The sequence below is a fragment of the Lutra lutra genome, chromosome 2 (genome assembly GCF_902655055.1).
Source record: "Lutra lutra chromosome 2, mLutLut1.2, whole genome shotgun sequence".
NCBI lineage: Eukaryota > Metazoa > Chordata > Mammalia > Carnivora > Mustelidae > Lutra > Lutra lutra.
The window spans coordinates 22,225,319-22,248,592 of record NC_062279.1 but is presented as its reverse complement, the minus strand read 5'-3'; positions in this window follow the sequence as shown (position 1 = coordinate 22,248,592).

Genomic DNA, 23,274 nt, shown 5'->3' with positions numbered 1-23,274 from the left:
TTTAATATAACATGATGACCTTAGAGTAAAATAAGTGAGTAGGAAACAATGATACACTCATTTTGTAACATCAAAGGAAACTAAAGATAGGTGATTATAAGTCTGCGGGCAATTTCTCCAATATAAGGGTATAATTTTTTTCCCAATTTCTATGTCTGAGCTACTTTTTGGATCTGGAGCCCACTCTGTAAAGATGAGGCCACTTCCCCTGGAATAATGACCCTGAAAGATGATGGCAGATATACCTGGTAAAGGTTTCCATCTTTCCCCAAAGGGACCTATTGCCATTTTCTTGGATGGAATTATATGTTAGGGAAAGAGAAATGCACAATCATTTCAAGAGCTACAAGGCACAAAATTTGAGTTGTTGTTAATACCTTGAGACTGAAAACATGATCATAGGCCCCTGCCAGAGATAAGGCACATATAAGACAGGTAAAAAATGAAGTCATGATAAGCATCCAAGCATAGTGGGTCCACTTGTTCTGTGAACCTACCCAAAGACCATTTCTATGGTTTTTGATTGTATATTCAGAATATAAATAATTAGTATTTGGCAAAACTCCACCACTGGGTTCTTATGGGGGTTAAATCTATCACAGCTGGGAAGGCCCAGTGGAAGTCTTTGAAATTGACCTCCTTTCTTCTCCAGTCTAGCCAAGAAAGACATCAAAACAAATATTTTGCTCCAAAGGGACTGTAATAATCAGTGCCAATCTAAAACATCTAAAGCATTTAGGACTGGTGGTTTCTATCATATTTCCACTTAAGTTATCAGTTTGGTATCTTTGCAACAATCAGAAGGATCCTAGAAAATGACTAATTTTCCACCAAATTCAATTAAAAGAAATCTTCAAGTGCATCTGCTATGCTATATATGCTCTATTTTTGCTAGAAGAGATTAATATGCCCTCAGGCACATGATATGTAGCCACTAACTTAACAAATGTGTTATTTTCCATTCCTAGTGAAGAAAGCGGGTCAGAAACAGTTTAAATTTACACAGAAAGGCCAACAGTATATATTTACAGTTTTGTTGCAGGAATATATTATTTTTCTTATCCTTTACCATAATATTGCCCCAAGAGATCTGTTCTGTCTGGACATTCTACATGACATCACACTGATCCAAGACTTCATGCTGATCAGCCAGCAAAAGCTGGCTATTGTGCTGGAAATCTTGGTAAAAATGTGAGAGATAACCTTTATAAAGCTTTAGAAGCCTACTTCATCAGTAAAATTTTTAGGGGTCCAGTGGTTAGGGCCATGCTTCAATAGTTCATCAAAGGCAAAGGACAAAGGACATATTACTGTCAAATTTGAGAGCCTCTCAGAGCAGGAAAAGGGCTCTGCCACAGGTCTGGTCTGTGCTACAAACTTCCCTGCAGGTTGGATTATATAACCCTGCAAACCCTATGGAACTAGTCATTGTAGTGGTAGGAAAAGATGCTGTCTAAAGAAAATCACAGTTTAGATTGCTAAGTTTCTACACAAAATCATGGCATCTTTAGCAGACAACTGTATATCTTTGAAAAACCACTTCCAGGCCTGCTACTGGGCGCTGGTAAAGACAAAATATCTGACCATGAAGTACTGCAGTGGGCTAAAAAATGGCTCCCTTAGAGATACCCACATTCAAATTCCTGAAACCAATAAATGTTCTTATATGGCAAACTCTTAGCAGATGTAATTAAATTAAGAATTTTGAAGTGGGGAGATTATTCTGGACTACCTGAGTGGGTCCTAAATATAATGATATGTATATTTGTACTAGGGAGGCAGAAGATTTGACATAAACAGAGGAGGAGGAGGCAATGTAACCATGAAGGCAAAGATTGGAGTGATGAAGCCACAAAGCAAGGCATGATGGTCACTGCCAGGAACTGAAAGGTAAAGAATAGATTCTTTTTTTTTTAAAGACTTTATTTATTTATTTGTCAGAGAGAGAGAGAGAGAGCGAGCACAGGCAGAGTGGCAGGCAGAGGCAGAGGGAAAAGCAGGCTCCCCACAGAACAAGGAGCCCAGGCAGAGGGAGAAGCAGGCTCCCCACAGAACAAGGAGCCTGATGTGGGACTTGATCCCAGGACGCTGGGATCATGACCTGAACCGAAGGCAGCGGCTTAACCCACTGAGCCACCCAGGCGTCCCAAGAATAGATTCTTTTGTAGAGCCTCTTAAAAAAGCACGCATTGCATGGAGCACTGGGTGTGGTGCATAAACAATGAATGCTGGAACACTGAAAAGAAATAAAATAAAATAAAATGGAAAACTAGAAAAAAAAAAAGTATGATCTTGCCAACACCTTGATTTTGGCCCATGGTTACTGATTTCAGACTTCTAGTCTCCAAAAGTATGAGAGAATACATGTTTTCTTTAAGCCTCACATTTGTGAGAACTTGTGATAGTAGGCATAGGAAATGAATACAAGTACTGAGTGACCTGGTAGCCATAACTACTCATTATGAGTTGGTTTCTGTCAGAACTAAAAAGTCATCAGGTTGGGCAGGCCCAGAAGCAATCTACTGTTATGTGGACATGGCACACTTGGGTTGAATTATGAGCAGGACTAGAGGGCATAGGAGCAGGTACCCAAGACTCTCATGTCACTTGTCACTGTTGAACTAGTACCTCTCCTTTAGCTTATACCTATAGACATATGGAAGATCTATGAACTAAGGCTGAGTTTGCTTCACAAATGGGTTAGCTCAATAGATTCAAGTTGAAAATGGAGGGCAACCACAGCACAGCCCTACTGATGGGTGGACACTAGAAGATATATCAGGATTAATGTAGTTGTTCATTTACTCTGGTGTGGAGAGAAGTGGCACATATATAAAATATATTAACACTCATGGACATTAGTGATTTGCTTGGCCGGTCAGGTACATGATATACAGCCTAGTCTCCTTTGTCAGAGTCCAAGAATGAGAAAGAGTAGAAGATTGGAAAAGTATATTTGGGCTAAAAGTATGAGGTTGGACATAAGGGAATGGGCACAAAATGTGAATATTTCTATCACATGCTAATTCACCCTCAGTGAGCATCCACCAGAGAAGAGACAACAATTTGACAAAAGATTTGGCCAATCCTTCCTGATTAGATTACAGGTAATGGCTGATCTCAGGCTGACTTGTAACTACTCAGAAGGGACCTTCTAGCTCCAGTATCCCCCATGGGGACAGCTGAAGCTCTCATTTGTCCAGCATCAGAGCTAAATTTCTTTCTCTGTTCATTCTTGCTTCTCCACCATTCCACAGACAATCCTTAATAAACATCTTGTGTGCTAAACTCCATCTCAGAGTCTGCTTATCAGAAAAGCTAATTCACAACAAATATCTTTAAATATATATTGATAAAAATGATAAAAGATTGATAAACATGATAAATATGATTTTTAAAAATAAAGAAAATAGGTAAAGGGAACTCAGCTACATGATCAAGCAAAATAATATTCCATTATAGGGATTCCAGGGGAAGAACAAAGAAGGGAGGCAGAAAGTTTATTTTAAGAAATAATTGCTGAAGACTTCCCTGATCTGGGGAAGGGAACAGACATTCAGAGTCAAGAGGCACAGAGAACTCCCAACAAAATCAACCAAGGAGGTCTACACCAAGATACATAATAATTAAAACAGCAAAAACTAGTGAAAAACAGAATTTTAAAAGCAGCAAGAGAAAACAGTTACATGCAAAAGAAACTCCATAAAGCTATCAACTGATTTTCAGCAGAAACTTTGTAGGCCAGAAAAAAGTGGCACGGTATATTCAAAATGATGAAAGGGAAAAAACTGCCACAAGGAACACTCTTTCCAGCAAGGATATCATTCAGAACAGAAGGAAAGATAAAGTTTCCCAGACAAACAAAAGTTAAAGGAATTCATCACCAGTAAACTAGTCTTGCAAGAAATGTTAAAGAGGATTCTTTGAATGGAAAGGAAAGGCTATAATCAGGAATAAGAAAATTGTGAAAGGAAAAAATTTCACAGGTACATATAAACATAATAAAAGTAAATTAATCACATAAAACCAGAATGTAAGTTTAAGCACTAAAACAGTAAAACAAATATATCCATAAAAATCAGTCAAGGGATTCACAAAATGATGTAAAGTATGACACTGTAAATCTGAAATGTGGTATGGGAGGAGTATATATTTTGGTCATTTTAGAAGGGGTTCAAACTTAAGTGACTATCAGCTTAATATAGGTTGCTATACGCATTTCACCACAAATCAAAAACTGGTAATAGATCTGCAAAAAAATAAAGAGAAAGGAATACAAACATATTTAAAGAAAGTCATCAAATCACAAGAGAAGAGAGCTAGAGAAAACAAAAACAACAACAGAGAACTACAAAACAACCATAAAACAAGTAACAAAATAGCAATAAGCATATGCCTACCAATAATTATTTTGACTGTAAGTAGACTAAATGCTCCAATCAAAAGATATAGGGTGATTAAATGGATAAAAAGGCAAGACTCATCTACATGCTGTGTAAAAGAGACTCACTTCATACCTAAAAATAGATGCAGATTGAAAGTGAAGGAATAGAAAAACCTAATCATGCAAATGGAAGCAAAGGAAAAGCTGAGATAGCAATGCTTATGTTGGACAAAATAGACATTAAAATAAAGAGTATAACAAGAGACAAACAAGAGTACTACATAATGATAAAGATAACACTCCAACACGAAGATATAACAATTATAAATATTTGTGCACTCAATGTGGGAGCACCCAAATATATAAAGCAACTATTAACAGACATACAGGAAGAAATCAATAGTAATACAACAGTAGGGGACTTTAACAACTCATTCACATCAATAATAGATCATCCAGATAGGAAATCAACAAGGAAACAGTGGCTTAGAATGACACATTGTACCAGATGTATCTAATAGATACAGAACTCACTATCCTAAAACAACAGAATAGTTTCTTTTCAAGTTCACATGGTACATTCTTCAGAATAGATCATGTTAGGCCACAAAACAAGTCTCAACAAATTTTAAAAGATTGAAATCTTATGAATTTTTTTCATCCACAGGAGTATGAAGCAAGAAATCAATCACAAGAAATCTGGGAAAAACATAAATACATGGAGGTTAAATAACATGCTGCTAAATAATGAATGGGTTAATGAAGAAATCAAAGAAGAAATTAAACAAATAGATGGAGATAAAAGAGAATGAAAACAAGGGTCCAAAAATCTTTGAGATGCAGCAAAATCTGTTCTAAGAGGGAATTTTATCCTACGTCAAGAAGCAAGAAAAATCTCAAATAAGGAACTAACTTTTACACCTAAAGGAGGTAGGGAAAAAGTACAAACAAAGTCCAAAGCCAGTAGAAGAAAAAAAAAAAAAAAGACTAGAGCAGAAATAAATGAAATAGAGACTAAAAACAATAGAACAGATCAATGAAACCAGGAGCTGGTTCTTTGAAAAGTTCAACAAAATTGTTAAACCTTTACTCAGACTCATTACAAAATTAAAAAAAGAAAGATGACTCAAACAAAACAGAAAATGAAAGAAGAGAAATAACAACCATCACTATAGATATACAAAAGATTATATGCCAACAAATTGAACGATCTAGGAAAAAATAGGTAAATTCCTAGAAACATATAACCTTCAAAAACCAAATCAAAAAGAAACAGAGAATTTGAACAGACCAATTACTGGCAATAAAATTGAGTCGGTAAATTAAAAAATCCCAACAAACATAAGTCCCAAACCAGATACCTTCACAGGTAAGTTCTACCAAACATTTAAAGAAAAGTCAAGGGGTACCTGGGTGGCTCAGTGGGTTAAAGCCTCTGCCTTCGGCTCCGGTCATGATCCCAGGGTCCTGGGATGGAGCCCCACATCGGGCTCTCTGCTCAGTGGGGAGCCTGCTTCCTCCTCTATCTCTCTCTGCCTGCCTCTCTACCTACTTGTGATCTCTGTCTGTCAAATAAATAAATAAATTCGTTAAAAAAAAAGAAAGAAAACACTCCATTAAAAAAAATAAAAATAAAAAAATAAAGAAAAGTCAATACATTTTCTTCTCAAAATGTCCCAAAATAGGGGCACATGGGTATCTCAGCTGGTTAAGCATCTGACTCTTGATTTTGGCTCAGTTCATGATCTTAGGGTTTGGGATTGAGCCCCATGTCAGGTTGTGTGCTCAGTGTGTAGTCTATCTGCGATTCTCTCTCTCCCTCTCTCTCTTTTCTTACCCTCAATAAATAAATAAATAAATAAATAAAAATAAATAAATAAATAAATAAATAAAACAAATAAAATAAATAATAAATAAAATAAAAAATAGATAAAATATAAATAAAAATAAATAAAAACAAACAAATAAATAATAATAAATAATAATAAATAAATAATAAATAAAATCTTTGAAAAAATTGTTCCAAAAATAGGAGGAGAAGATTTCAAATTTATTTTATGAGGCCAGCATTACCCTGATACCAAAACCGGATACAGACACTTCAAAAAAAAAACCCACAAAACAAAAACAATAAAACCAAACAACTACAGGCCAATATATCTGATGAACATAGATGCAAAAATCCTCAACAAAATATTAGCAAATTGAATCCAACAATACATCAAAAACATAACTCACTACGATGAAGTGTGATTTATTCTAGGGATGCAAGGATAGTTCAATATTCACAAATCAATTAATGTGATACATCACAATAACAAAAGGATAGAAACCATATGATCATTTCAATGGATGCAGAAAAAACATCGGAAAAAGTACAACATTCACTCATGATAAAAAGTTTTAACAAAGTAGGTTTAGAAGGAACATATCTCAACATAATAAAAGCCATATATGAAAAACCTACAGTTAACATCATACTCAATGGTGAAAAAGTGAAAGTTTTTTCTCTAAGATCAGGAATAAGACAAAGATGTCCACTCTCATTTTTATTAAATATAGTACTGAAAGTCCTGACCACAGCTGCAGACAAGAAAAAAGAAACACAATTCAAATTAAAAAGAAAAAAGTAAAACTGTCACTATTTGCAGATGACAGTATTTTATATATGGAAAACCCTAAAGGTTCCACCAAAAAACCACTAGAACTAATAAATTCAGTCAAGTTGCAGGATACAAAATCAATATATAGAAATCTGTTGCATTTCAACACACTAATAATGAAGTAGCAGAAAGATAAATTAAGAAAATAATCTTATTTACAATTGCACCAAAAATAATAAAATACTGAAGGTAAACTAGCTAAGGAGGTAAAAGACCTCTACTCCAAAAACTATAAAATACTGATGAAAGAAACTGAACAAGACACAAACAAATGAAAAGCTATTCCATTCTCATGGACTGGAGGAACGAATGTTATTAAAATGCCCATGCTGGGGCGCCTGGGTGGCTCAGTTGGTTAAGCGACTGCCTTCTGCTCAGGTCATGATCCTGGAGTCCTGGGATCGAGTCCCGCATTGGGCTCCCTGCTTGGCAGGGAGTCTGCTTCTCCCTCTGACCCTCTCCCTTCTCATACTCTCTCTCTCAAATAAATAAATAAAATCTTTAAAAAAAAAGAAAAGAAAAGAAATGCCCATGCTGACCAAAACAATCTACAGACTTAATGCAATTCCATTAAAATACCAACAGCATTTTTTGCAGAACTAAAAAAAAAATCTTAAAATTCAATGGAACTAGAAATGACCCCAAATAGTCAAAGCAATCTTGAGAAAGAACACAAACCCAGATTTCAAGATATACCACAAATTTGTAGTAATCAAGACAGTATGGTACTGGCACAAAAACATACATGTAGGTGAAGGGAACAGAATGGAGAGTGAAGAATAAACTCATACTTTTATGATTTATTAATCTACAAAAAAGGAGACAAGAACATGCAATATTAAAAGATAGTCTCTTCAACAAATGGTGTTGGGAAAACTGAACAGCTACTTGCAGAAGAATTAAACTGGGTTACTTTTTTATACCATACACAAAAATAAACTTAAAGTGGATTTAAGACCTCTATGTGGGACCCAAAACCACAAAATTCCAAGAAGAAAACCTAGGCACTAATTTCTTCAACATCAGCTACTGCAACATTTTTCTAGATGTGTCTCATTTCGCAAGGGAAAGAAAAGGAAAATTAAACTGTTGGAAGTATATCAAAATAAAAAGCTTTTACACAGCCAGGAAAATCATTGGCGAAACAAAAAGCCAGCCTACTGAATTGGAGAAGATATTTCTAACTGGTTTATCTGATAGGGGTTAATATCCAAAATATCTAAAGAACTTATACAACTCAATAAAAAATAATCCAATTTAAAAATGGGAAGACATACAAATAGCTATTAGACACATGAAAAGATGCTCAACATCACTCATCATCAGGGAAATACAAATCAAAACTACAATGAGATATCACCTCATACCTGTCAGAATGGCTAAGACAGGAAATAACAGATGTTGGCAAGGATGTATAAAAAGGGGAACTCTCATATACTGTTGATGGGAATGCAAACTGGTGCAGCCACTCTGGAAAACAGTATGGAGGTTCCTCAAAAAGTTAAAAATAGAACTACCCTATGACACAGCAATTGCACTACCATGTATTTTCCCAATGGATAAAAAAATACTGATTCAAAGGGGCACATCATCCCAATGTTTATAGCAGGATTATCAACAACAGCCAAATTATGGAAAGAGCCCAAATGTCCATCAAGTGATGAATGGATAAAGAAGAAGTGGTATACATACAATGGAATATTACTCAGCCATCAAAAAGAATGAAATCTTCTATTTTCAATGACATGGATGAAGGTAGAGTGTACTATGTTATGTGAATTAAATTAGTCAGAGAAAGAAAAAACACCATATGATTTTACTCATATGAATTTTAAGAAACAAAAAAAGCAAACAAATTTAAAAAGAGACAAATGAGAAAACAGACTCTTACCTACAGAAAACAAACTGAAGTGCCAGAGGGGAGGTGGCTGGTGGGTGAAATAGGTGAAGGCAATTAATTACTCTTGTGATGAGCACTGAATAATATATAGAATTGTGAAATCATTATATTTACACTTGAAATGAATATAACACTCAATGTTAATTCTACTTGAATTAAAACAAGTTTATAATTTAGTTGCAGAAACAAGATTGAAGAAAATGATAAAAGCTATATAAGTTCAGTGACTGTTTAACTAAATTAGTGTTTTCTTCATCATATATGTGAAAACAGTATGACATATATGTTCATGACACATTATTTATTCTGCCTATGTCGAGAATATGAGTTTAAGAATTGCTTGTAATAATTCTTTGGTCCACTATGTGTCCACAGGTTAGAGACTTGACTAGAGGTATCACATAGTTACATAGGTATCTTTCATCTACAGTATATAATGTGATTATCTGTTAAATAAAACATTGCTCCATGTCACTAGATAGATAAATAATAGCCTCCATTAGGAGGCTAGATCCATATCTAGATCTAGGTATGGATCTAGGTATCTAGATCCACTAACATCTAGATACCATGAAGGAATTCAGACTCAAAATTTATTGTGTATGGCACAAAATTCAATTCTGTATTTCACACTGAAAGACCACTTGAAACAACACAGCCTAGTAGAGATTGAGTACGATAGCAGCAGCAGAGAGCGGAACAGCTGATGGAGCCCTAGGCTGGGGTTATTTTGAACAAAAATTTCAAACACATTACTAAAGAAGAAGACAGTGCAAAGAATACCAGCTTGTCTAAATAGCAGCTAGACTTGTAAATCAAAAGGCAAATTTATGTGCAGATCACTGAAGAAATTATAGCACAATTGTTGGCCTTTTCAGTGAAAATCATTAGTATAGTCCATCAGCCATAAAAAATGGTGATGTTTAGACATTCTCATATCTTGATTTCCAAACCCAATAAAAAGTAAAGGTTATAACTGATTAATTGGTTGCTATGAAGGGAATTTATATATTTTATATTATAGATACAAAATTGATTTCAGGTTGATCTATTGCAATCATTTTTTTTTTTAACTTGATAGTGTCTTTTTTTCCTAACTGGATAGTTCAATGCCTGAAGTTAAGACTCTCATTTTATATTTATAGTAAACTTCATTATACATTCTTAGTGCTGTTCCAGTACCAAATGTTCAATAAATATTTAGGGATTCATTTTTTAAAGTTGATGCCTCAACCTGAGATTCATACAATGAAATGCAGAATCTGCAGTCAGACGGAGGTAGAATTTTTAGCTCTCTAATGCATTGTGTGACTTTGCATAAGTTACTTAACCATTCTAATTCTTACTGTTCTAAGAATACCTACCTTGCAGAATTTTTATAAGGATTAAAGATTATACTTACCAAGCCCCTTTCACTATGCATGGGACACAACAGAAGTTCAAAAAATGGTGGCCACTGTCAACAGTTTTGTCTTTTTTTTTTTTTTAAGATTATTTGGTTATCTTAGAGAGAGAGAGTGAGAGAGCACATGTGAGTAAAGGAAGGAGCAGAGTGAGAAGAAGAGAGAGAATCCTCAAGCAGACTCCCCACTGACTGTGGAGCCCCTTGGGTGTTCCATCCCATGATCCTGAGATCATGACCTGAGCCAAAACTAAGAATCAGACACTTAACAGACTGAGCCACCCAGGCACCCCAGCTTTGTCTTTTTTATAATGTATTATAGGACTCAGTGAAGAGAAGAAAGGATTATCACTAGAGAGTCAACTCCTTTTTTTTTGTATTTTTGCATATTTTGCATATATGCAATGACAAAACATCATATAGATATCATTATTAAGTCATATCTTTAAACATTTACATAATTTGTGTCTGAAGTAATCTGTGAAGTCATCACATCAAATATCCTACTCAGTACATTCTCTATAACATCCTTAGGACCACCCAGTTCCCATTTGAACACGTCCAGAAGGAGGGCCCCTACCACTACCAGTGTTCAGTTTGCGGGTAGCTTTTAACATCAGAATATTTCATCTTTAATGTAAAAACAAATTAGGAAGATGATGATTTTGCACTCACCTGCCCTAATCCTGCCATCTGGAACTGTATAAAGAAGCTTCTAGCACATACAAGTTCTTTAAATAATAAGATGGAACTAATATTGGATAATAATATTACAGCAGCTAATATTAACCAGCATATTAATATTGCCATAAGGGTGGTCAGTCAGGAGAGACTTCAAAGTGTGGGCATTTCTTAAGTTGGTGCTAACTCCAACTGCCCTTCATCTCATCACTCTACCCAAATAGGACTGAGACACCTCTCCTCTGGGCCTCCAATGCCTCCACATATATCTTCAGCCTAATGAATTCCAAGATGGCGGCAGGGGGACATTCATGTGGTAAGTACTCAATGTGTTTTACAGATAAATTGAGTAATATACAACTAGATAGTTTAGGGGTACAGACATTTCTTTCTAACTCGTTAGATGGCATTAACTACACTAAAGAATATTAAAGCTGTTAATATACAAAGTAACTAAATAATTTAGAGCAGCTAATATATGTAAACTACTTAGAACAGAGCCTAGGGCATTGCACCTATTCTTTAGCTAATGTTTTAGCTAATGTCTCTGGGTTGAAAGGAAGCAAAGAAAAAATGTGCAATGGTCTCTGATTTCTCCAGCCTCTGCCTTGTGAATCATCTGGAGAGAGTATAACACAGAGAGGTTGGAGAGAACTTCCCAAAGATAATCAGCCATATTTGGCATAGGGTGTATAATGGAGAGGGTATTCTGTGGTTACGGAATAGGTCTATAATTGTCTCTCTTCACTAGAAATCCAGTCTTACCTTAGATAAGCTTACTTGGAACAAAGATGAAACAAATCAGATAAAGGATGTACTGTTTTACCAGAGTAAGAAACCAACACACTCATCCTTACTTGTGCTATCCTGGTCCTACTAGCCTCCTGTCCATTCCTCATTTTCCCCCCTGCAAGCTGCATTTCCCAGGCTTCAGTATCAGCAGGTCTGTAGTTGGGTAGAGTTAATCGGAGGCGCTGCTGGACATTGCAGGGTGATAATGGGGGAGCAGTGGAGAAGGATGCAGTGCAGTGAAGCAGGAAAGGAAAAAAAAAAAGAAAACTAGGGTGTTTTCCCCCCTACCTCCTCCTTAGGCAGCAATCTTGTGGGGATCATGCCTTCTTTTTTTTTTTTTTAATTTAATTTAATTTTTTCCGTGTTCCAAGATTCATTGTTTATGCACTACACCCAGTGCTCCATGCAATATATGCCCTGCTTAATCCCTTCTTTGTGGCACTAGCTCCTAATGGACAGCCCTGCCATGATTTAGCTTCATTTGGATATAAATGGCTCCTGCACTTTTCTCTTCATCTCTCCTACTTAGGGGTGAGTGGATTAATGTATGTCTTAAAATCTGAGACTACTCACCATTACTTGTTTGGCTTTCTAGCCCTTCCATCATCCATGTAAAAAAGAAATCTCTGCAGTAAATTCCTGCTGTTGTAAATTCTTGTTGAGGATTCATTCTTTCTGACTAAAGCCTATGATACAATATCCTAGTAAAACAACACAAAAGAAAGACAAGTCTTTTCTCTCAACTGTGCCAGCACCAACAGAACCAAAAAACGTTATAATATGATTGTCTGGTCATATCAGAATTAATCTTTTCTACCACATATGTCTGATTTGTTTAGGAATAGGCTAGATTCTGATACACTATATTTTGAATACTGAGGCATCTTTAGAAAGAATAATTGAGATTTCTTGTTTTCAAAGCCAGTGTAAACAAAAATGAGAGACCATTTTTACTCTTAGGGTATAAGGAACCATGAAAGCCTTAATAGAACATTAGGGATGTGTAGGTACATATGTATTATTTAGATTAAGCTACATGTGGCAGAAATAAATCATCTCTGCAAATATCAGTGGCTTATATCAACAAAGATATATTTTTTGCTCATCATAGATATCCACTGAAGGTAAGTTGCTGATTGGCTCTAGGTCATCTTTCCTCTGTGATCCAAATTGATACAGTAGCCTTTATCCACAACACTTCGTAAGGAAGAGAGATCCTGTGAGCCACAAAGTAGCTTTCAAAAGTTCTCCATGGGACTCCTGGGTGGCTCAGTTGGTTAAGCAGCTGCCTTCGGCTCAGGTCATGATCCCAGCATCCTGGGATCGAGTCCCGCATCAGGCTCCTTGCTCAGCAGGAGCCTGCTTCTCCCTCTGCCTCTGCCTGCCATTCTGTCTGCCTGTGCTCGCTCTCTCTCCCTCTCTCTCTGACAAATAAATAAAAATCTTAAAAAAAAAAAAGTTCTCCTTATATTTCATTGACCATATTAAGGACCAAAAAGCAGGAGTGTATAATGATAATCTCCCCATCAGGAAGGGTACTAGAGTGAGGGAAAGTGGTTTCTTTGGCAGAAAATAATTAGTCATGCTGTGGAGTGAATTGTGTCTCCCTCTCCCCCCTCCCCCCCATACATATACACAACCTGCAAATTCATACATTGAGGTCCAACTCTAGACCTTAGAATGTGACGGTATTTGGAGACAGGGCCTTTAAAGAGTTAACAAAGATTAAATGCGATCAAGTGGGTGGGCCTAATCCAATCTGATAGCTGTCTTCATGAGAAGAGGAGATTAGAACACACTCATGGGTATCAGGGGCATAAGCCCTCAGAGAAACAACCACGTGAAGAGGAGCAAGAGGATAGCCATCTGTAATTTGTGGAGAGGTCTCAGAATGAATCAAACCAGCTAACATCTTGATCTTCAACTTCTGTCTTGTGAGAGAATGAATTTGTGTTGTTTAAGCCACTCAATCTGTTAGGACATCCCTCGAATACTAAGATAGCAGCTTTTCATGACAATTACCATGAAAATTTTACTGGTTTGTATAACATTATGAAGAAAAGGTAAGAAAGAGGAAATAAAAAAAAAAGGCAGGAAAGCAAGAAGATAATTAAGCCAGTATCATCTTATTTATGGGCTAGAATTCTAGACAATTTGTATGAAAATACCATGTGTATATATACAAATATATTTCTCACTGTATTTATTTCTTCTATTTCCCAAAGTGGAAAGTGGAGTCAATTTTCCAAGTTAGTTCATTGGTTGCAAGTCATTATTTGCAGAATTACACTATCTATAATGAAAATTTGATGTTAGGTTGTAGGCAAAGTTTCATGAGTCTCTATCCTAGAAAACTTAAAAATAAACAAAGGTAGTGGGGGAAGGGTAAATATAGCCCTATAGACGATTAGATAGAGGCACACTTAACTTCTGGTCAATGGAATTGGAAAATTCCAATTTTTGAGCACACTATATAATAATTTCCTTGGTAAATAACATTTTAAAAATGTAAGTGAGCCATGTCTTAAGCCTTAATATCCGAGGATTTACACGCTTTGGTGATACAGCTACTGTGTTCCTTAGGGGGGGAAATCACTTTAACTAATAAATAAAAAGATTATAGTGTGTTAAGTCAAAACCCCCTGTAAACCTCTTACTATACCAAAAAAAAGTGAACTAGAACATACAAGAATATAATATATTCCAAAATAAGATACACATTTTGGGTGCTTAAATGTATTTCCTAGGAATTACTGTATTTTTTTATATTATACTCTGCTCAGTGTCCATATTGAATTAGATATTACTAACTGGGTTTTTCCCCCCTTTAAATAGATTTTTTTCTTACATAAGAGCATAGAACCTATTTGAAAAATCACACAATTACTTAGTCATTCTTTGGGTACAGGCTGCACTTTGGTGTGTTAAAAAAAATTCACTTTATTCAGAATGAAATTTCTAAGTAGGAGCAAACAAGTATTGTAGGAATAATTTTAAAGATATCTTTGAAAGCTTGATGTACAGAAAGCCAAAAAATATCTCATTATGTTGTTAAAGTTCCAGAAGTTCTATTCTTTTGAGCTCTAAATGTTCATCAAACTGAGTTATCCTTGTTAGAACAATCTAATTAGAAAGGAATATATTCTAGAATCACTTAAATCTATCAGGGGAGGAGAATTAATGCAACTAGATCATCCAGACTTTCAGAGTACATACGTCCTATTAATGCTAATTACATTTATAAAATGCAAATTACTTACTTCCCTTTGCTCTGTGTATTTATGTTAATGTGCCCAATTTAAACTAAGGCAAAAACACACTTAAGCCAATAATCTTCATATAAAACTAAAATGATTAGCTTATTTTACCACTACTCAAAGTAGCTATTGTAGTGGTATTTATCCCCAAATACTCCAAAGCTCAAATTTTCCAGATTGTCTATTTATATATATATTTTCTTTCAGCACAATGAAAGTGAAAATATCTGTACAGGGTTAAACAGTTTCTGATCTCAAGGTTTATCTAGGGGAATTTAAAAACTGCTTTTGGGATTTGGCTAAGAGGCTGAGAGATAAACAGAAAACTGACAGATGGGAAGAATAATATTGATACTAATTAATTGAATCCAAAGATGATAGTACCTAAAAATCATCTCAAATGTCACCTTAACTGTGTAAGCACCATACAAAAGACCTAGGGAAACAGTGTAGAATAGTATCTCTGCCTTGGGGAAGACTGATTTGGATTCTGGTCTTAGCTCTGCCCTTTACCATTTCTATAACTTTAAACAAGTTCCTTAGCATCTCTAGCCTCAATTATAAAATGGATCTAGGAAACATACAAATGTCTTTAGAGTTGTTGTGAAGAGTGAATAGGATAACTTAAGCCTTCAGGGGTTAGCACAATGCCTGACGATCTAATGATTGCTCAGTAAAATTAGCTATTATTAAAACGTAGCAGCAAATCAAGCATAAAGGGACCCCTCTAAATGCAGTTGTTGGATTGTAGCAGTTGACAATGATCAAAACATTTAAGTAGGTAATAGCAAAATAAAGAAGTGAGCCTTATGTATCAGCAAGTAGTCACAGAAAAGAGAGATGGCTTGAAGATAGAGTTAAATGCTCTGCTAATGATGGTTGTGGAGAGGTTGGGCAAGGATGCTCAAGTTTGGAGTGGGATGAAACTGGGATGTGTGTATGTGAGTGTGAAGGAAGAATATAGAGATCATGAAATAAATCCCAAGTTCTAAACTGTCAACATTTCCTAGTAACTCCACTTAATTTTTTTTACTGTACTCTTATTTCTTTGAACACTCAATTTAAAAATTTTCTAGTATGACAAAACAAATGCACATATTTACTTGTTACAATATATCACCCCATCCTCTGCAAGCTGTGAGATTATACATTACCTTCAATTTTCCCAGAAATGAAGTTAACTTCCAGAATGCATGCATTTCTATACCTGTTCCATTTGTTACTCTTGTGAAATTCAATTATTGTGTCAATTAAATTAAGTCTCTTTGCCGAGTAAAACCAGAGTTTTTCACTTGCTCTCTGAACCCATAGCTCCAAACCAGTGCTTTGATTAACTGCCAACAGGACTCTAACTTGAAGAGCAAATTCAGATAAAGCCGGCTTTTTTTTTCTGTAATGTTTTTGTGTGAAAGTGACATTTATTCTACCAGCAAGGACAAAGTAAGGGGTGGAATATTTCTATTCAGATAAACTGAGCAGTAATTTGTTTTATCACAGTGTTGTGACACAGGGTTGTACCCCTCATGACCAGCATCAGATGTTTTGATCAAGTAGTTACAAGTTACACATAAATGCCACATCTTCCAAATATAATATTAATAATTCACCATGTTGGAAAAGGATGCTAACTCAGAAGTCAGACCTTATATGAGGGACAGTAAGAAGGAGAAACATAGGCCCAACTTGAGACTTTTACCATCCTCCTTCATAAAGGCAGCAGACACTGCAAAGCTCTTGGGTTTGGCCTTGTCCCCAGATCGTCATGAGCTTGAATCCTACTTCTGTCATTTGCTGGTTAGGTAACATTAGGTAGGGTAGCTTACCTCACTGAAACTCTGCTTACATGTCTGTAAGATGACAAAACCGTATCCACTCACCGTGTTAAGAATTGGAGATAATTTTATGAAGTGTTCTATTTGTGATACCTGTAGACAAAAGCCAGTACTTAGTGGTAATTTTCTTTTTTTTTTTTTCTCTCATTCCCCTTATGAGGGGCTCTTTCATGACTTGTTGAAGTCAGTTCTGTAGTTCACTACCACTTTCATCAAGATCACCTCCCTCAACAACCTATCTGTACAGCAGCCCACTTCTGAATGACTAGTTTAAAATGGTTTCTTTCATTTTCTATCTTTAAAGTGATATGTTACATATTTTATTAGTGTTCATATGACTGGTTGCTCATTTTCTCCAAAAGAAAAATAAATAAAAAATAAGAGAAATGAAACATAAAATCCTACTCTAGAAAAATAGACTTCATAACTGTTTAAGAATATTTACATACTAAGAATATTTTTTTTTAAAGATTTTATTTATTTATTTGTCAGAGAGAGAGAGCGAGCACAGGCAGACAGAGTGGCAGGCAGAGGCAGAGGGAGAAGCAGGCTCCCCACAGAACAAGGAGCCCGATGTGGGACTCGATCCCAGGACGCTGGGATCATGACCTGAGCCGAAGGCAGCTGCTTAACCAACTGAGCCACCCAGGCGTCCCCATACTAAGAATATTTTAAAAGGTATTTAAATACTGACTTACTCAAAGATAAGAATATTTGTAATTATGTATTAGGTTATTAGCATTTTGAAAAAAAGAATGATATATGTAAATATATGTATATATAATGTAAGTACACTGAAATATGTAAAATGCAGAATTCCTAAGGAAATTGTTTTATAAAGTCATTGAAGACCTTAGATTTTAATAGAACATGGACTATAAAAGGGGAATCTCCATTTTGTAAAGGTTTGAATAGGCAAGTACTACACTTACCATTTCATTCAGCTGATATTAATGACAGAGTTTCTTCTGTCCCTCCCTTTCCACTCCAAAAGAATGACAGAGAATTGGACACAACTCCCTAAGCAAGAATTAGGCATCCATAATTTTAAGAATATCATTTGGATAATTAAATTAAAACTATTCTGGTGCAGCTCGGGGAGGAAAGGCATTTTTGTACTGGACATCAATGTAAGGGGAGTTTTAACATGGAAACATTTTTTTTTTTTTAAAGATTTTATTTATTTATTTGACAGAGAGAGATCACAAGTAGATGGAGAGGAAGGCAGAGAGAGAGAGAGAGAGGGAAGCAGGCTTCTTGCTGAGCAGAGAGCCCGACGTGGGACTCGATCCCAGGACCCTGAGATCATGACCCGAGCCGAAGGCAGCGGCTTAACCCACTGAGCCACCCAGGCGCCCCAAACATGGAAACATTTTTTAAAAGGATCTTACTGACCTGCTTAGGAGCAAGTATGATTTCCTCTGTGTGTGTGTATAGATATAGGTAGTGTATTTTAACTTCTAACTTGCTTTGACTATGTCTATAAATATTGTCTCCTTTCTGATAACATACTTGGTCTGCCAAAACAAGTATTTTTACTCTTAAATCTAGCTATTTATAGTAATGTTTTGGTTTTAACCTATGTTTAAACAATTTGAGTAACTGATATACATTTGTAATGGATATTTGGCCCTTCATAAGAGCATTTCATATATTTGAGAGATTCCCCAACTTGTGAGCCTTGTTTCTGACACAACCCAGAGCTTTCCTCTGTCTACAGAAACTGAACAGGGCAGATGCTCACTTTCTTAGTCTGGAGAGGAATACATGACCTATTTTCTCTTTTTCAGGGGCACTTGCCTCAGATTTTGAATCTAGAGGTTTTGATGGAAATATATAGACCTAGCAGAGAATTTGTTCTGGGGTAGATTGTGGCAAAAGTGACAGCAGTATCAAATACAGAGGAATAGACATTCTGTGGTTTCATCACTTCCAGCTTTCTAGCATTGTTATCCAGAACCAACAGGAGGAAAGATATAAACTCAGGATTTATTGGTGGCATCTTCCGTGTCTGGTGTGGTTTTCATGTGTCATGACTTCAGCTATTGTTCTGATAAGTGACTAATTCCTTCTGGACCTTGCCCATTTTCTTTTCTTTTCCTTTTTTTTTTAAAATAATTTTATTTATTTATTTGAGAGAGAGTGTGAGCATGAGCAGGGGGAGGGGCAGGGGAAGAGGGAGGAGAAGCAGATTCCCTGCTGAGCAGGGAGCCAGATGCAGCCTTGAATCCCAGGATCCTGGGGATCAGGACCTGAGCTGAAGGCAGATGCTTAACCCACCAAGCCATCCAGATGCCCCTGGACCTTGCCCATTTTCTAAACTGCTGTTTTCCCTCCCTCTTACTTTCCTCCTTTTCTTCCCTTCCTTCCTTTCTTTCCCTTCCTTCCTTCCTTCCTTCTTTGTATTGAGAGACAATTCTCCTTGGATTTTCCACAACTTCTGCATAACCTGGAACTTCTAAACAAAGGGCAGCAAACATGCCTTACGAGTTAGAGATTATGTCTCCCTAAAGGTAGAGAACCCTGGAGATATTCCAGGATGTAAAATTTCCTTCCACTCTAAGGTCTTCTGCTTACTTTTCAGGCTAGAGAGTTCTCTCTCTCTCTCTCTCTCTCTACTTCTCTCTCTTCATCTCTATCTATCTCCATCTCTACCTTTTTCTCTCTCAGGAGGGGAATATATGCAGATGTACCAGTAGGCTATATAAGACTACAGTTTCCTTAAATTTGAGCTTCCTCTCTTGTTCTGCAACCCTGCCATATGCACAAGTAGCATCTGGCCTTCATGATGTTGCCCGTGGGAACTGGGCATAGGGAATTGACTCAAAGAACACTAGGCCAAGGTAGAGTAAGGCTAGTACAACCTCTCTCTCCAGCTTATTACAACTAAAAACTCGGAGAGAAGAAAGAAAGAAAGAAACAAACAAACAAACAGCTATCTGAGAATCCCGAAAAGTATAGAAGAGCAGGCATAAAAGGAAGACGGTCAAAACTTGAAGAAACAATTGTATGAGGGTGGTTTTATTTTGTTTTTTACTTTTTCTTCGTCTGGAATTGATCTGATGGCAGTCCTAGTTGCAGAATTGTGCAGTGGGCACTGACAGCAAAAACTCCATCAAAAACCTTGTATTTTTTTTTTTAAAGATTATTTATTTATTTATTTGACAGAGAGAGAGATCACAAGTAGACAGAGAGGCAGGCAGAGAGAGAGAGGAGGAAGCAGGCTCCCTGCCGAGCAGAGAGCCCGACATGGGGCTCGATCCCAGGACCCTGAGATCATGACCTGAGCCGAAGGCAGCGGCTTAACCCACTGAGCCACCCAGGCGCCCCAAAACCTTGTATTTTTATTTCTGGCAAAAGAGCCAGGAAAAATGTCATCGCAGGCAAAGACGGTGAATGTAATGCCCATTTTTTTTTTCTCTTATTTTGCTCATGGTCAGCCTGAAGGCAGCCCCCATAACAGAACAATACAGTGACAGTGAGGGCAGCTAGGACTGAGAGAAACTCCATCTTTCTGGCCAGAGAAATCAGGAAGAAATGCCCCTGTGGTCTGAAGAGTGTATATGTGTGTGTGTTGTGGGGGAGGGCTCTCTGGTATTTTTTCCTTATCTTTTCTATTGCTGTTTTGTCCTTAGGGTGGCCATAGTCATACCAAACTAACTATATGTTGGCAGCATAAGCAGCTAAAATTCTGAATGAGATCTCATCTTGCTGGACAGAGATCTGGGGGGAAAGTCTACTGAGATCTAGGGAGGTGGGCACAATCATGGAGTTGGAGAAGATATGAATCTCAGACTGCACCTATATGGGACAAGCCCAAAGAAACACAGCAAAAGCACTGACACATAACATAAAATAAAATTTCAGACTAGCACCTTAGGGGTACACAAGTAGGAGGACCCAAAACTGTTCTAAGGGCTTTGAAAACTGAACTGACAGTAGAAACATTACCCCAGAAGGCAAGAAAAAACTATGAACCTAGCTGATTTGATTATCTGCTAATAGAAATAATAGAATTCTGTAGAGGATTTTAGTAGAACCTAGAATCTCACAACATAGTGTTTAAAAGGCACAGGACACAGTCCAAAATTACTCATCATAGAACAAGGAACATATGACCAACTCTGAAGGGAAAAGAGTACTATTTTAATCCACTGAGTATCTTTTATGTCATATTAGGAGCAAAGTATATGAGAGTGAGTTTTTATTGAGATAGGAGAACAAAGACTTCAAACAATCTTATTCTTTCTTAGATGTCACTGAGAAATCAGTATATATGTAGTTTATAGCTCTGTCCTTTCCAAAAGACTTTTTAAAAATCTGCTTATTATGAGAATATAACTTTCTTCCTATGCAAGTTTAAACTATACTGGATTGGTTTTTTTATCCTTGACTGATAGACATGTTCAGGCAAATATTTCTGAAAACAAACTATAAATATCAGTTCTTAGTAAGACTTGGAAGTCATTTATTGATGCCAAGAGCAGGAAAGCTCAATATTTTTGTCCATAGAAATACGTTTCTGTGTTGGAAGAACTTATAGAATGAAAACCTAATTTCTCTCATTATCTTAACATTCAAATGATGCAATTTACTGAAATTCACATCCCTGGTGAGGGTCACAACTGAGATTCAAATCCACCTCTGCCTGATTGCAAAGTCAGTATTGTTTCTCCCACTTTATCATTCATATGCAGAAGGAATGAAATAGTGACCATGTCATGAAATTTAGGTAAATAACCAGGTGAAAATGCAGTAAATTGTTTTTGATTTTGCTTTAGAAATAGACATGGAGTTCATGTATGATTTCAGATATGATTTCATATAACATAACTATATACTAATGTTTGTGTCTGACTGGTGACTATATTCCATCCTAAATATGTGTATTCTGCCTTCCTATATCTATAATGCACTTAGCATTCCATTGCGTAGAAGAATTTGAACAAATGTTTATAGCATAATGAATTTTACCTTGATCTTTAGAAGTAGAAATGTCAGTACCTGATAATACATGAAGCAAAAAAATAAAATTGATATCATTTGCAGTTTACAACTGGAGACTCTTAGGTAAGCTGCTTTCTTGTGTAGGTCCTTATGCCATCTTGGACATCAGTGAAGTGAATTTTATTTCAAAGGAAAAAATTTTGGTTCACTTTGATGCTCCACTTTGAACAGAAAGCTTGGGTTTGGCAAATACTTAAGGAGATTGAGATATGAAAGAGGTTTTGACTAATTTGAACTCCTTTTGTCCATAATGGAAGGAATGGCCAGCCAGAGACAAAATTTAGGCCACAAAGCATTTCTGCAAAAATGATTTATTCATAGCAATAGCATAAATTGATGCAAGTATGCTATAGAAACTTTAGTTCAACCTCATGGATGACAAAGTTTTAGGAATCTATTTTATGTTCATTTTTGTGGCCAATTATCCTTGGTCTGAAAATCTTTCACAATTTCTTAGGCTTTAAGTTACAGAAATCACTTAAGGCAGACATTTTGGAACTTTACCATACAAAGGCAAATCAAGTTTTAGGCATAAGTTAGAGAATTTTTATTTTGCTTTTTCCATATGCTATTTGAAATAGGCTAAATACAATTTGGAAAATTCCTTCCAAATATTCCCACTAGAGATACACCAAAGAAATTTTCTCAAAGCTAAGCATTATTTTATATATTTCACATGTATTATTAAGTATTTAAAAATGTGTTTACTACATTTTGGTAACTTGATTGAATAGGGTAGCCTATCTTGATTTTTTCCTTATACACATAGCCAGAAGACACATAGAAATAGGAAATTAATTTAGAAATATTGGACTTTTCCTACTTTCCTATGTCATGAAACAATGTTATTGAAACTTTTTAGAGCCATATGGTACCTAAAAATACAACAGACATTATAAGAATTTAGATAGGTAGATAGATGATAGATAGATGGATGGTAGATATAGATCTCCTCTTTTTAGAAGGTTTACTTGGAAATGTAAAACTTCATGTATTTGGGCATCTAAAGTAAGAACTAAGAATTTTAAGAAATTTAAACTGGCTTATTTGCTTTTGGAATTTGGATAGGTATAACTTTGCAATTTCCATGTAGCGGTTAATCAACAAAGTCAACTATATTTTGTGTGTTTGGTATCTATTTGCTATCTATTCTAACAGGTCACCCCAAAGCTTAGTGGCTTAAGGCAGTAATCATTTATCACATGGTTTCTGCTGGTGAGAATTTTAGGGGGGATTTGACTGGCAGTACTCTCTCAACCAGGATCTCTGACCCAGTCACAGGCATATGTTGGCTTGGACTGCAGATACAAGTCTTGACTGAGGCTGAAGTACCCACTTGGAAGACAGCTCCTTCAC